The sequence below is a fragment of the Palaemon carinicauda genome, unplaced genomic scaffold, assembly GCF_036898095.1.
Source record: "Palaemon carinicauda isolate YSFRI2023 unplaced genomic scaffold, ASM3689809v2 scaffold2, whole genome shotgun sequence".
Taxonomy (NCBI): Eukaryota; Metazoa; Arthropoda; class Malacostraca; order Decapoda; family Palaemonidae; genus Palaemon; species Palaemon carinicauda.
In genome coordinates, this window is record NW_027169589.1 from 370,522 (window position 1) to 382,500 (window position 11,979).

An 11,979-nucleotide genomic window follows, 5' to 3' on the forward strand; every position below is an offset into this window, starting at 1 on the left:
GTCTCAATAGAATCCCGTTGACTTTTGACTGTAGGCCTTTGGAGGGCAGTGCCTACAGCCTCAAGTATTCTAAGCCAGCCGAATTTGATGGAACTCACATTGTTCAAAACAAAAGCAACTACAGCCAGCTCATAATACCTGAAGCTGTAAGCATCTCCTTCCAAAGGCCAACACTCAACATTCAATGGGATTCTGATTATACGCTCCCTTCTAGCAGAAAGCCGTATAGATAATCTCTGTGGTGGTGTTGGGTCGAGTGTGTGCCAGAGTATTGTATGTGTCTACAATACTCTGGCACACACTCGACCCAACACCACCACAGAGATTATCTATACGGCTTTCTACTAGAAGGGAGCATATAATCAGAATCCCATTGAATGTTGAGTGTTGCCTTTGGAAGGAGATGCTTACAGCTTCAGGTATTATGAGCCGGCTGTAGTTGCTTTAGTTTTGAACAATGTGAGTTCCATCAAATTCGGCTGGCTTAGAATACTTGAGGCTGTAGGCACTGCCCTCCAAAGGCCTACAGTCAAAAGTCAACGGGATTCTATTGAGACACTCCCTTCAGATGAAAATTATACGGATAATCTATATGGTGGTGTGGGCCTTCATGTGTGTCTGAGTTAATGTGCAAATATCCATGCATATATATATATATATATATATATATATATATATATATATATATATATATATATATATATATATATATATATATATATATATATATATATATATATATATATATATATATATATATATATATATATATATATATATATATATATACAGTACATATATATATATATATATATATATATATATATATATATATATATATATATATATATATATACATACATATATACATATATATATATATATATATATATATATATATATATATATATATATATATATATATATATATATATATATATATATATATATATACACATATAAATTAATTACTACATACTATTACCAAAGTGACATATATAAGGGTTTCGCCCTTACCAAGGAGCTCATCAGGTGGGTTTTGCCTACATCCATTATTGTAGGCTTGGTTCCCACGACCCTTCTTCCTTCCCTCCCTATTTCTATTTATTTTTCATATCAATTCAAAATTCATCAGTACTTCATGAATGTCTTATGATAACTCACGACTTGTATATAAGTTGGATTACTTAGAGAAGCAATTTGAAACCTACTTCAGCATTCAGGGCATTGAACTTACGGGTTTTTCCGCCGCGCCAGAGGTTGCCCTTCCTTCTGAAATAGCTTTCGGCCAACTCCCCTCATTCCAGCTAGATTATTATTGGTGTCATGACTTGTATATGAGTTGGATTACTTTGAGAAGCAATTTGAAACCTACTTCAGCATTCTGGGCATTGAACTTACGGGTTTTTCCGCCGCGCCAGAGGTTGCCCTTCCTTCTGAAATAGCTTTCGGCCAACTCCCCTCATTGCAGCTAGCTTATTATTGGTTTCATGACTTGTATATGAGTTGGATTACTTTGAGAAGCAATTTGAAACCTACTTCAGCATTCTGGGCATTGAACTTACGGGTTTTTCCGCCGCGCCAGAGGTTGCCCTTCCTTCTGAAATAGCTTTCGGCCTACTCCCCTCATTCCAGCTAGATTATTATTGGTGTCATGACTTGTATATGAGTTGGATTACTTTGAGAAGCAATTTGAAACCTACTTCAGCATTCTGGGCATTGAACTTACGGGTTTTTCCGCCGTGCCAGAGGTTGCCCTTCCTTCTGAAATAGCTTTTGGCCAACTTCCCTCATTGCAGCTAGCTTATTATTGGTGTCATGACTTGTATATGAATTGGATTACTTTGAGAAGCAATTTGAAACCTACTTCAGCATTCTGGGCATTGAACTTACGGGTTTTTCCGCCGCGCCAGAGGTTGCCCTTCCTTCTGAAATAGCTTTCGGCCAACTTCCCTCATTGCAGCTAGCTTATTATTGGTGTCATGACTTGTATATGAATTGGATTACTTTGAGAAGCAATTTGAAACCTATTTCAGCATTCTGGGCATTGAACTTACGGGTTTTTCCGCCGCACCAGAGGTTGCCCTTCCTTCTGAAATAGCTTTCGGCCAACTTCCCTCATTGCAGCTAGCTTATTATTGGTGTCATGACTTGTATATAAATTGGATTACTTTGAGAAGCAATTTGAAACCTACTTCAGCATTCTGGGCATTGAACTTACGGGTTTTTCCGCCGCGCCAGAGGTTGCCCTTCCTTCTGAAATAGCTTTCGGCCAACTTCCCTCATTGCAGCTAGCTTATTATTGGTGTCATGACTTGTATATGAATTGGATTACTTTGAGAAGCAATTTGAAACCTACTTCAGCATTCTGGGCATTGAACTTACGGGTTTTTCCGCCGCGCCAGAGTTTGCCCTTCCTTCTGAAATAGCTTTCGGCCAACTTCCCTCATTGCAGCTAGCTTATTATTGGTGTCATGACTTGTATATGAATTAGATTACTTTGAGAAGCAATTTGAAACCTACTTCAGCATTCTGGGCATTGAACTTACGGGTTTTTCCGCCGCGCCAGAGGTTGCCCTTCCTTCTGAAATAGCTTTCGGCCAACTTCCCTCATTGCAGCTAGCTTATTATTGGTGTCATGACTTGTATATGAATTAGATTACTTTGAGAAGCAATTTGAAACCTACTTCAGCATTCTGGGCATTGAACTTACGGGTTTTTCCGCCGCGCCAGAGGTTGCCCTTCCTGAAATAGCTTTCGGCCAACTTCCCTCATTGCAGCTAGCTTATTATTGGTGTCATGACTTGTATATGAATTGGATTACTTTGAGAAGCAATTTGAAACCTACTTCAGCATTCTGGGCATTGAACTTACGGGTTTTTCCGCCGCGCCAGAGGTTGCCCTTCCTTCTGAAATAGCTTTCGGCCAACTTCCCTCATTGCAGCTAGCTTATTATTGGTGTCATGACTTGTATATGAATTGGATTACTTTGAGAAGCAATTTGAAACCTACTTCAGCATTCTGGGCATTGAACTTACGGGTTTTTCCGCCGCGCCAGAGGTTGCCCTTCCTTCTGAAATAGCTTTCGTTCAACTTCCCTCATTGCAGCTAGCTTATTATTGGTGTCATGACTTGTATATGAATTGGATTACTTTGAGAAGCAATTTGAAACCTACTTCAGCATTCTGGGCATTGAACTTACGGGTTTTTCCGCCGCGCCAGAGGTTGCCCTTCCTTCTGAAATAGCTTTCGGCCAACTTCCCTCATTGCAGCTAGCTTATTATTGGTGTCATGACTTGTATATGAATTGGATTACTTTGAGAAGCAATTTGAAACCTACTTCATCATTCTGGGCATTGAACTTACGGGTTTTTCCGCCGTGCCAGAGGTTGCCCTTCCTTCTGAAATAGCTTTCGGCCAACTTCCCTCATTGCAGCTAGCTTATTATTGGTGTCATGACTTGTATATGAATTGGATTACTTTGAGAAGCAATTTGAAACCTACTTCAGCATTCTGGGCATTGAACTTACGGGTTTTTCCGCCGCGCCAGAGGTTGCCCTACCTTCTGAAATAGCTTTCGGCCAACTTCCCTAATTGCAGCTAGCTTATTATTGGTGTCATGACTTGTATATGAATTGTATTACTTTGAGAAGCAATTTGAAACCTACTTCAGCATTCTGGGCATTGAACTTACGGGTTTTTCCGCCGCGCCAGAGGTTGCCCTTCCTTCTGAAATAGCTTTCGGCCAACTTCCCTGATTCCAGCTAGCTTATTATTGGTGTCATGACTTGTATATGAATTGGATTACTTTGAGAAGCAATTTGAAACCTACTTCAGCATTCTGGGCATTGAACTTACGGGTTTTTCCGCCGCGCCAAAGGTTGCCCTTCCTTCTGAAATAGCTTTAAGCCAACTCCCCTCATTCCAGCTAGCTTATTAGTGGTCAGTCGTGATTGATGACATTTGAAATTTCGTGGTGAAGCCGAGGGTCATTGTTGGGCCAGGTGGTGAAGCCTAGCATCATGTTTAGACCGGGCAGTTAAGCCAAGTTGGCCAGGCGGTGAAGCCGAGCGCCATTGTAGGCCAGGCGGTGAAGCCAAGCGCCATTTTTCGGCCGGGCGATGAAGCCAAGCGCCTTTTTTTGGCCGGGCGGTGAAGCCAAGCAAGCCAGGCGGTGAAGCCAAGCAAGCCAGGCGGTGAAGCCAAGCAAGCCAGGCGGTGAAGCCAAGCGCCATTTTTTGGCCGGGCGGTGAAGCCAAGCAGGCCAAGCGGTGAAGCCAAACGCCATTGTTGTGCCGGGCGATGAAGCCAAGCGGGCCAGGTGGTGAAGCCAAGCGCCATTTTTTGGCCGGGCGGTGAAGCCAAGCGCCATTGTTGTGCCGGGCGATGAAGCCAAGCGGGCCAGGCGGTGAAGCCAAGCGCCATTGTTGTGCCGGGCGATGAAGCCAAGCGGGCCAGGCGGTGAAGCCAAGCACCATTTTTTGGCCGGGCGGTGAAGCCAAGCAGGCCAGGCGGTGAAGCCTAGCGCCATTGTTGTGCCGGGCGATGAAGCCAAGCGAGCCAGGCGGTGAAGCCAAGCGCCATTTTTTGGCCGGGCGGTGAAGCCAAGCAGGCCAGGCGGTGAAGCCAAGCAGGCCAGGCGGTGAAGCCAAGCGCCATTGTTGTGCCGGGCGATGAAGCCAAGCGGGCCAGGCGGTGAAGCCAAGCGCCATTTTTTGGCCGGGCGGTGAAGCCAAGCAGGCCAGGCGGTGAAGCCAAGCGCCATTGTTGTGCCGGTCGATGAAGCCAAGCGGGTCAGGCGGTGGAGCCAAGCGCCATTTTTTGGCCGGGCGGTGAAGCCAAGCAGGCCAGGCGGTGAAGCCAAGCAGGCCAGGCGGTGAAGCCAAGCGCCATTGTTGTGCCGGGCAATGAAGCCAAGCGGGCCAGGCGGTGAAGCCAAGCGCCATTGTTGTGCCGGGCAATGAAGCCAAGCGGGCCAGGCGGTGAAGCCAAGCGCCATTGTTGTGCCGGGCGATGAAGCCAAGCGGGCCAGGCGGTGAGGCCAAGCGCCATTTATTGGCCGGGCGGTGAAGCCAAGCAGGCCAGGCGGTGAAGCCAAGCGCCATTGTTGTGCCGGGCGATCAAGCCTAGCGGGCCAGGCGGTGAAGCCAAGCGCCATTTTTTGGCCGGGCGGTGAAGCCAAGCAGGCCAGGCGGTGAAGCCAAGCGCCATTGTTGTGCCGGGCAATGAAGCCAAGCGGGCCATGCGGTGAAGCCAAGCGCCATTGTTGTGCCGGGCGATGAAGCCAAGCGGGCCAGGCGGTGAAGCCAAGCGCCATTGTTGTGCCGGGCGATGAAGCCAAGCGGGCCAGGCGGTGAAGCCAAGCGCCATTGTTGTGCCGGGCGATGAAGCCAAGCGGGCCAGGCGGTGAAGCCAAGCGCCATTGTTGTGCCGGGCGATGAAGCCAAGCGGGCCAGGCGGTGAAGCCAAGCGCCATTTATTGGCCGGGCGGTGAAGTCAAGCAGGCCAGGCGGTGAAGCCAAGCGCCATTGTTGTGCCGGGCGATGAAGTCAAGCGGGCCAGGCGGTGAAGCCAAGCGCCATTTTTTGGCCGGGCGGTGAAGCCAAGCAGGCCAGGCGGTGAAGCCAAGCGCCATTGTTGTGCCGGGCAATGAAGCCAAGCGGGCCAGGCGGTGAATCCAAGCACCATTTTTTGGCCGGGCGGTGAAGCCAAGCGCCATTGTTGTGCCGGGCGATGAAGCCAAGCGGGCCAGGCGGTGAAGCCAAGCACAATTTTTTGGCCGGGCGGTGAAGCCAAGCGCCATTGTTGTGCCGGGCGATGAAGCCAAGCGGGCCAGGCGGTGAAGCCAAGTGCCATTTTTCGGCCAGGCGGTGAAGCCAAGCGCCATTGTTGTGCCGGGCGATGAAGCCAAGCGGGCCAGGCGAAGCCAAGCGCCATTTTTTGGCCTGGCGGTGAAGCCAAGCAGGCCAGGCGGTGAAGCCAAGCGCCATTGTTGTGCCGGGCGATGAAGCCAAGCGGGCCAGGTGGTGAAGCCAAAAGTCATTTTCCTCACTCGTTCATCAGTATTAGAGGTTCTTCACCTGCATAGCCAGTCCTTAAACCTAAAAAAAAAAAACCTTAAATCTAAAAAAAAAAAAAATAATTTAACAATCCTAAGCGCTACTGTTGTGCCGGGCGATGAAGCCAAGCGGGCCAGGTGGTGAAGCCAAGCGCCATTGTAGGCCGGGCGGTGAAGCCAAGTGCCATTTTATGGCCGGGCGGTGAAGCCAAGCAGGCCAGGTGGTGAAGCCAAGCGCCATTGTTGTGCCGGGCGATGAAGCCAAGCGGGCCAGGTGGTGAAGCCAAGCGCCATTATTTGGCCGGGCGGTGAAGCCAAGCGCCATTATTTGGCCGGGCGGTGAAGCCAAGCGCCATTATTTGGCCGGGCGGTGAAGCCAAGCGCCATTTCATGGCCTGGCGGTGAAGCCAAGCAGGCTAGGCAGTGAAGCCAAGCGCCATTGTTGTGCCGGGCGATGAAGCCAAGCGGGCCAGGTGGTGAAGCCAAGCGCCATTATTTGGCCGGGCGGTGAAGCCAAGCGCCATTATTTGGCCGGGCGGTGAAGCCAAGCGCCATTATTTGGCCGGGCGGTGAAGCCAAGCGCCATTTCATGGCCTGGCGGTGAAGCCAAGCAGGCTAGGCAGTGAAGCCAAGCGCCATTGTTGTGCCAGGCGATGAAGCCAAGCGGGCCAGGTGGTGAAGCCAAGGGCCATTTATTGGCCATTTATATACATATATACATATATATATATATATATATATATATATATATATATATATATATATATATATATATATATATAATATATATACATATAAATTAATTACTACATACTATTACCAAAGTGACATATATAAGGGTTTCGCCCCTACCAAGGAGCTCATCAGGTGGGTTTTGCCTACATCCATTATTGTAGGCTTGGTTCCCACGACCCTTCTTCCTTCCCTCCCTATTTCTATTTATTTTTCATATCAATTCAAAATTCATCAGTACTTCATGAATGTCTTATGATAATTCACGACTTGTATATAAGTTGGATTACTTAGAGAAGCAATTTGAAACCTACTTCAGCATTCAGGGCATTGAACTTACGGGTTTTTCCGCCGCGCCAGAGGTTGCCCTTCCTTCTGAAATAGTTTTCGGCCAACTTCCCTCATTGCAGCTAGCTTATTATTGGTGTCATGACTTGTATATGAATTGGATTACTTTGAGAAGCAATTTGAAACCTACTTCAGCATTCTGGGCATTGAACTTACGGGTTTTTCTGCCGCGCCAGAGGTTGCCCTTCCTTCTGAAATAGCTTTCGGCCAACTTCCCTCATTGCAGCTAGCTTATTATTGGTGTCATGACTTGTATATGAATTGGATTACTTTGAGAAGCAATTTGAAACCTACTTCAGCATTCTGGGCATTGAACTTACGGGTTTTTCCGCCGCGCCAGAGGTTGCCCTTCCTTCTGAAATAGCTTTCGGCCAACTTCCCTCATTGCAGTTAGCTTATTATTGGTGTCATGACTTGTATATGAATTGGATTACTTTGAGAAGCAATTTGAAACCTACTTCAGCATTCTGGGCATTGAACTTACGGGTTTTTCCGCCGCGCCAGAGGTTGCCCTTCCTTCTGAAATAGCTTTCGGCCAACTTCCCTCATTGCAGCTAGCTTATTATTGGTGTCATGACTTGTATATGAATTGGATTACTTTGAGAAGCAATTTGAAACCTACTTCAGCATTCTGGGCATTGAACTTACGGGTTTTTCCGCCGCGCCAGAGGTTGCCCTTCCTTCTGAAATAGCTTTCGGCCAACTTCCCTCATTGCAGCTAGCTTATTATTGGTGTCATGACTTGTATATGAATTGGATTACTTTGAGAAGCAATTTGAAACCTACTTCAGCATTCTGGGCATTGAACTTACGGGTTTTTCCGCCGCGCCAGAGGTTGCCCTTCCTTCTGAAATAGCTTTCGGCCAACTTCCCTCATTGCAGCTAGCTTATTATTGGTGTCATGACTTGTATATGAATTGGATTACTTTGAGAAGCAATTTGAAACCTACTTCAGCATTCTGGGCATTGAACTTACGGGTTTTTCCGCCGCGCCAGAGGTTGCCCTTCCTTCTGAAATAGCTTTCGGCCAACTTCCCTCATTGCAGCTAGCTTATTATTGGTGTCATGACTTGTATATGAATTGGATTACTTTGAGAAGCAATTTGAAACCTACTTCAGCATTCTGGGCATTGAACTTACGGGTTTTTCCGCCGCGCCAGAGGTTGCCCTTCCTTCTGAAATAGCTTTCGGCTAACTTCCCTCATTGCAGCTAGCTTATTATTGGTGTCATGACTTGTATATGAATTGGATTACTTTGAGAAGCAATTTGAAACCTACTTCAGCATTCTGGGCATTGAACTTACGGGTTTTTCCGCCGCGCCAGAGGTTGCCCTTCCTTCTGAAATAGCTTTCGGCCAACTTCCCTCATTGCAGCTAGCTTATTATTGGTGTCATGACTTGTATATAAATTGGATTACTTTGAGAAGCAATTTGAAACCTACTTCAGCATTCTGGGCATTGAACTTACGGGTTTTTCCGCCGCGCCAGAGGTTGCCCTTCCTTCTGAAATAGCTTTCGGCCAACTTCCCTCATTGCAGCTAGCTTATTATTGGTGTCATGACTTGTATATGAATTGGATTACTTTGAGAAGCAATTTGAAACCTACTTCAGCATTCTGGGCATTGAACTTACGGGTTTTTCCGCCGCGCCAGAGGTTGCCCTTCCTTCTGAAATAGCTTTCGGCCAACTTCCCTCATTGCAGCTAGCTTATTATTGGTGTCATGACTTGTATATGAATTGGATTACTTTGAGAAGCAATTTGAAACCTACTTCAGCATTCTGGGCATTGAACTTACGGGTTTTTCCGCCGCGCCAGAGGTTGCCCTTCCTTCTGAAATAGCTTTCGGCCAACTCCCCTCATTCCAGCTAGCTTATTAGTGGTCAGTCGTGATTGATGACATTTGAAATTTCGTGGTGAAGCCAAGGGTCATTGTTGGGCCAGGTGGTGAAGCCTAGCGTCATGTTTAGACCGGGCGGTTAAGCCAAGTTGGCCAGGCGGTGAAGCCGAGCGCCATTGTAGGCCAGGCGGTGAAGCCAAGCGCGATTTTTCGGCCGGGCGATGAAGCCAAGCGCCTTTTTTTGGCCGGGCGTTGAAGCCAAGCGCCATTTTTTGGCCGGGCGGTGAAGCCAAGCAGGCCAGGCGGTGAAGCCAAGCGCCATTGTTGTGCCGGGCGATGAAGCCAAGCGGGCCAGGCGGTGAAGCCAAGCGCCATTTTTTGGCCGGGCGGTGAAGCCAAGCAGGCCAGGCGGTGAAGCCAAGCGCCATTGTTGTGCCGGGCGATGAAGCCAAGCGGGCCAGGCGGTGAAGCCAAGCGCCATTTTATGGCCGGGCGGTGAAGCCAAGCAGGCCAGGCGGTGAAGCCAAGCGCCATTGTTGTGCCGGGCGATGAAGCCAAGCGGGCCAGGCGGTGAAGCCAAGCGCCATTTTTTGGCCGGGCGGTGAAGCCAAGCAGGCCAGGCGGTGAAGCCAAGCACCATTGTTGTGCCGGGCGATGAAGCCAAGCGGGCCAGGCGGTGAAGCCAAGCTCCATTTTTTGGCCGGGCGGTGAAGCCAAGCAGGCCAGGCGGTGAAGCCAAGCGCCATTGTTATGCCGGGCGATGAAGCCAAGCGGGCCAGGCGGTGAAGCCAAGCGCCATTTTTTGGCCGGGCGGTGAAGCCAAGCAGGCCAGGCGGTGAAGCCAAGCGCCATTGTTGTGCCGGGCGATGAAGCCAAGCGGGCCAGGCGGTGAAGCCAAGCGCCATTTTTTGGCCGGGCGGTGAAGCCAAGCAGGCCAGGCGGTGAAGCCAAGCGCCATTGTTGTGCCGGGCGATGAAGCCAAGCGGGCCAGGCGGTGAAGCCAAGCGCCATTTTTTGGCCGGGCGGTGAAGCCAAGCAGGCCAGGCGGTGAAGCAAAGCGCCATTGTTGTGCCGGGCGATGAAGCCAAGCGGGCCAGGCGGTGAAGCCAAGCGCCATTTTTTGGCCGGGCGGTGAAGCCAAGCGCCATTTTTTGGCCGGGCGGTGAAGCCAAGCAGGCCAGGCGGTGAAGCCAAGCGCCATTGTTGTGCCGGGCGATGAAGCCAAGCGGGCCAGGCGGTGAAGCCAAGCGCCATTTTTTGGTCGGGCGGTGAAGCCAAGCAGGCCAGGCGGTGAAGCCAAGCGCCATTGTTGTGCCGGGCGATGAAGCCAAGCGGGCCAGGCGGTGAAGCCAAGCGCCATTTTTTTGCCGGGCGGTGAAGCCAAGCAGGCCAGGCGGTGAAGCCAAGCGCCATTGTTGTGCTGGGCGATGAAGCCAAGCGGGCCAGGTGGTGAAGCCAAAAGTTATTTTCCTCACTCATTCATCAGTATTAGAGGTTCTTCACCTGCATAGCCAGTCCTTAAACCTAAAAAAAAAAACCTTAAACCTAAAAAAAAAAATAATTCAACAATCCTAAGCGCTTCTGTTGTGCCGGGCGATGAAGCCAAGCGGGCCAGGTGGTGAAGCCGAGCGCCATTGTAGGCCGGGCAGTGAAGCCAAGCGCCATTTTATGGCCGGGCGGTGAAGCCAAGCGCCATTGTTGTGCCGGACGATGAAGCCAAGCGGGCCAGGTGGTTAAGCCAAGCGCCATTATTTGTCCGGGCGGTGAAGCCAAGCGCCATTTTATGGCCGGGCGGTGAAGCCAAGCAGGCCAGGTGGTGAAGCCAAGCGCCATTGTTGTGCCGGGCGATGAAGCCAAGCGGGCCAGGTGGTGAAGCCAAGCGCCATTATTTGGCCGGGCGGTGAAGCCAAGCGCCATTTCATGGCCGGGCGGTGAAGCCAAGCAGGCTAGGCAGTGAAGCCAAGCGCCATTGTTGTGCCAGGCGATGAAGCCAAGCGGGCCAGGTGGTGAAGCCAAGCGCCATTTATTGGCCTGGCGGTGAAGCCAAGCAGGCCAGGCGGTGAAGCCAAGCGCCATTGTTGTGCTGGGCGATGAAGCCAAGCGGGCCAGGTTGTGAAGCCAAGCGCCATTTTTTGGCCAAGTGGTGAAGCCAAGCGTCATTTTCCCCACCCAAACAACACGCGCTCTTTCATCAGTACCAGAGTTTCTTCACCTGCATAGCCAGTCCTTAAGCCTAAAAAAAAAACCTTAATCCTAAAAAAAAAAACCTTAAGCCTAAAAAAAAAAAAAAGAAAAAGAAGAAGATACTATTCCTTTCACAAAATTGTGAGGGCATCAACTTAGTATTTAATCCAAGCATTCTTTTGATACTCCAATGAAGTCTTCTTAATAACTGACTTCATCTTCATCGGACTCATCATCCATCATATGGAGGACTGACCACAGAGCCTCATCATCATCTAACATATCTTCTGGTGAAGAGATTTCAGACTCTGCGTGGTCCAGATCGCCTTGGTTGAGTTGCACTCGGTTAACCGTGTCTTCATCAGTTTCATGACACTCTAACTCATTACGCTTTTCATCCTCAACATCATCTTCCTTCTCATAATGGCCATCATCTCTATGGACCTCCATCTCCTCTTTTGTTCCATCTACTTCCATAGATTCGTAAGTCAGCATTGCCACTGATGGAACGAGTTCAAATTCCATAAGGTTACCATATCTTACAGTAAGTTCGAAAAGGACAGTTGAGTCCTCCTTCACTGTCTCTTCTTCTGCTTCATCTCCTTCCTTATGAAATTTGTCATCATACCCTTCAAGTTGCGGCCATTCGGGGAGGTTGGGATTGCTAAATATGATATTAGTAAAGTCTTGGACAACTTTCCAAGTCTCTTCATATCTGACTCTCTTGTCAGCATCACGCAAGATATCCATTGTGCTATTGAGCTGGTGCATCTTATTGCAGCACCTTTGAATGTCTTCGTCCGAACCTCGGCACTTGTC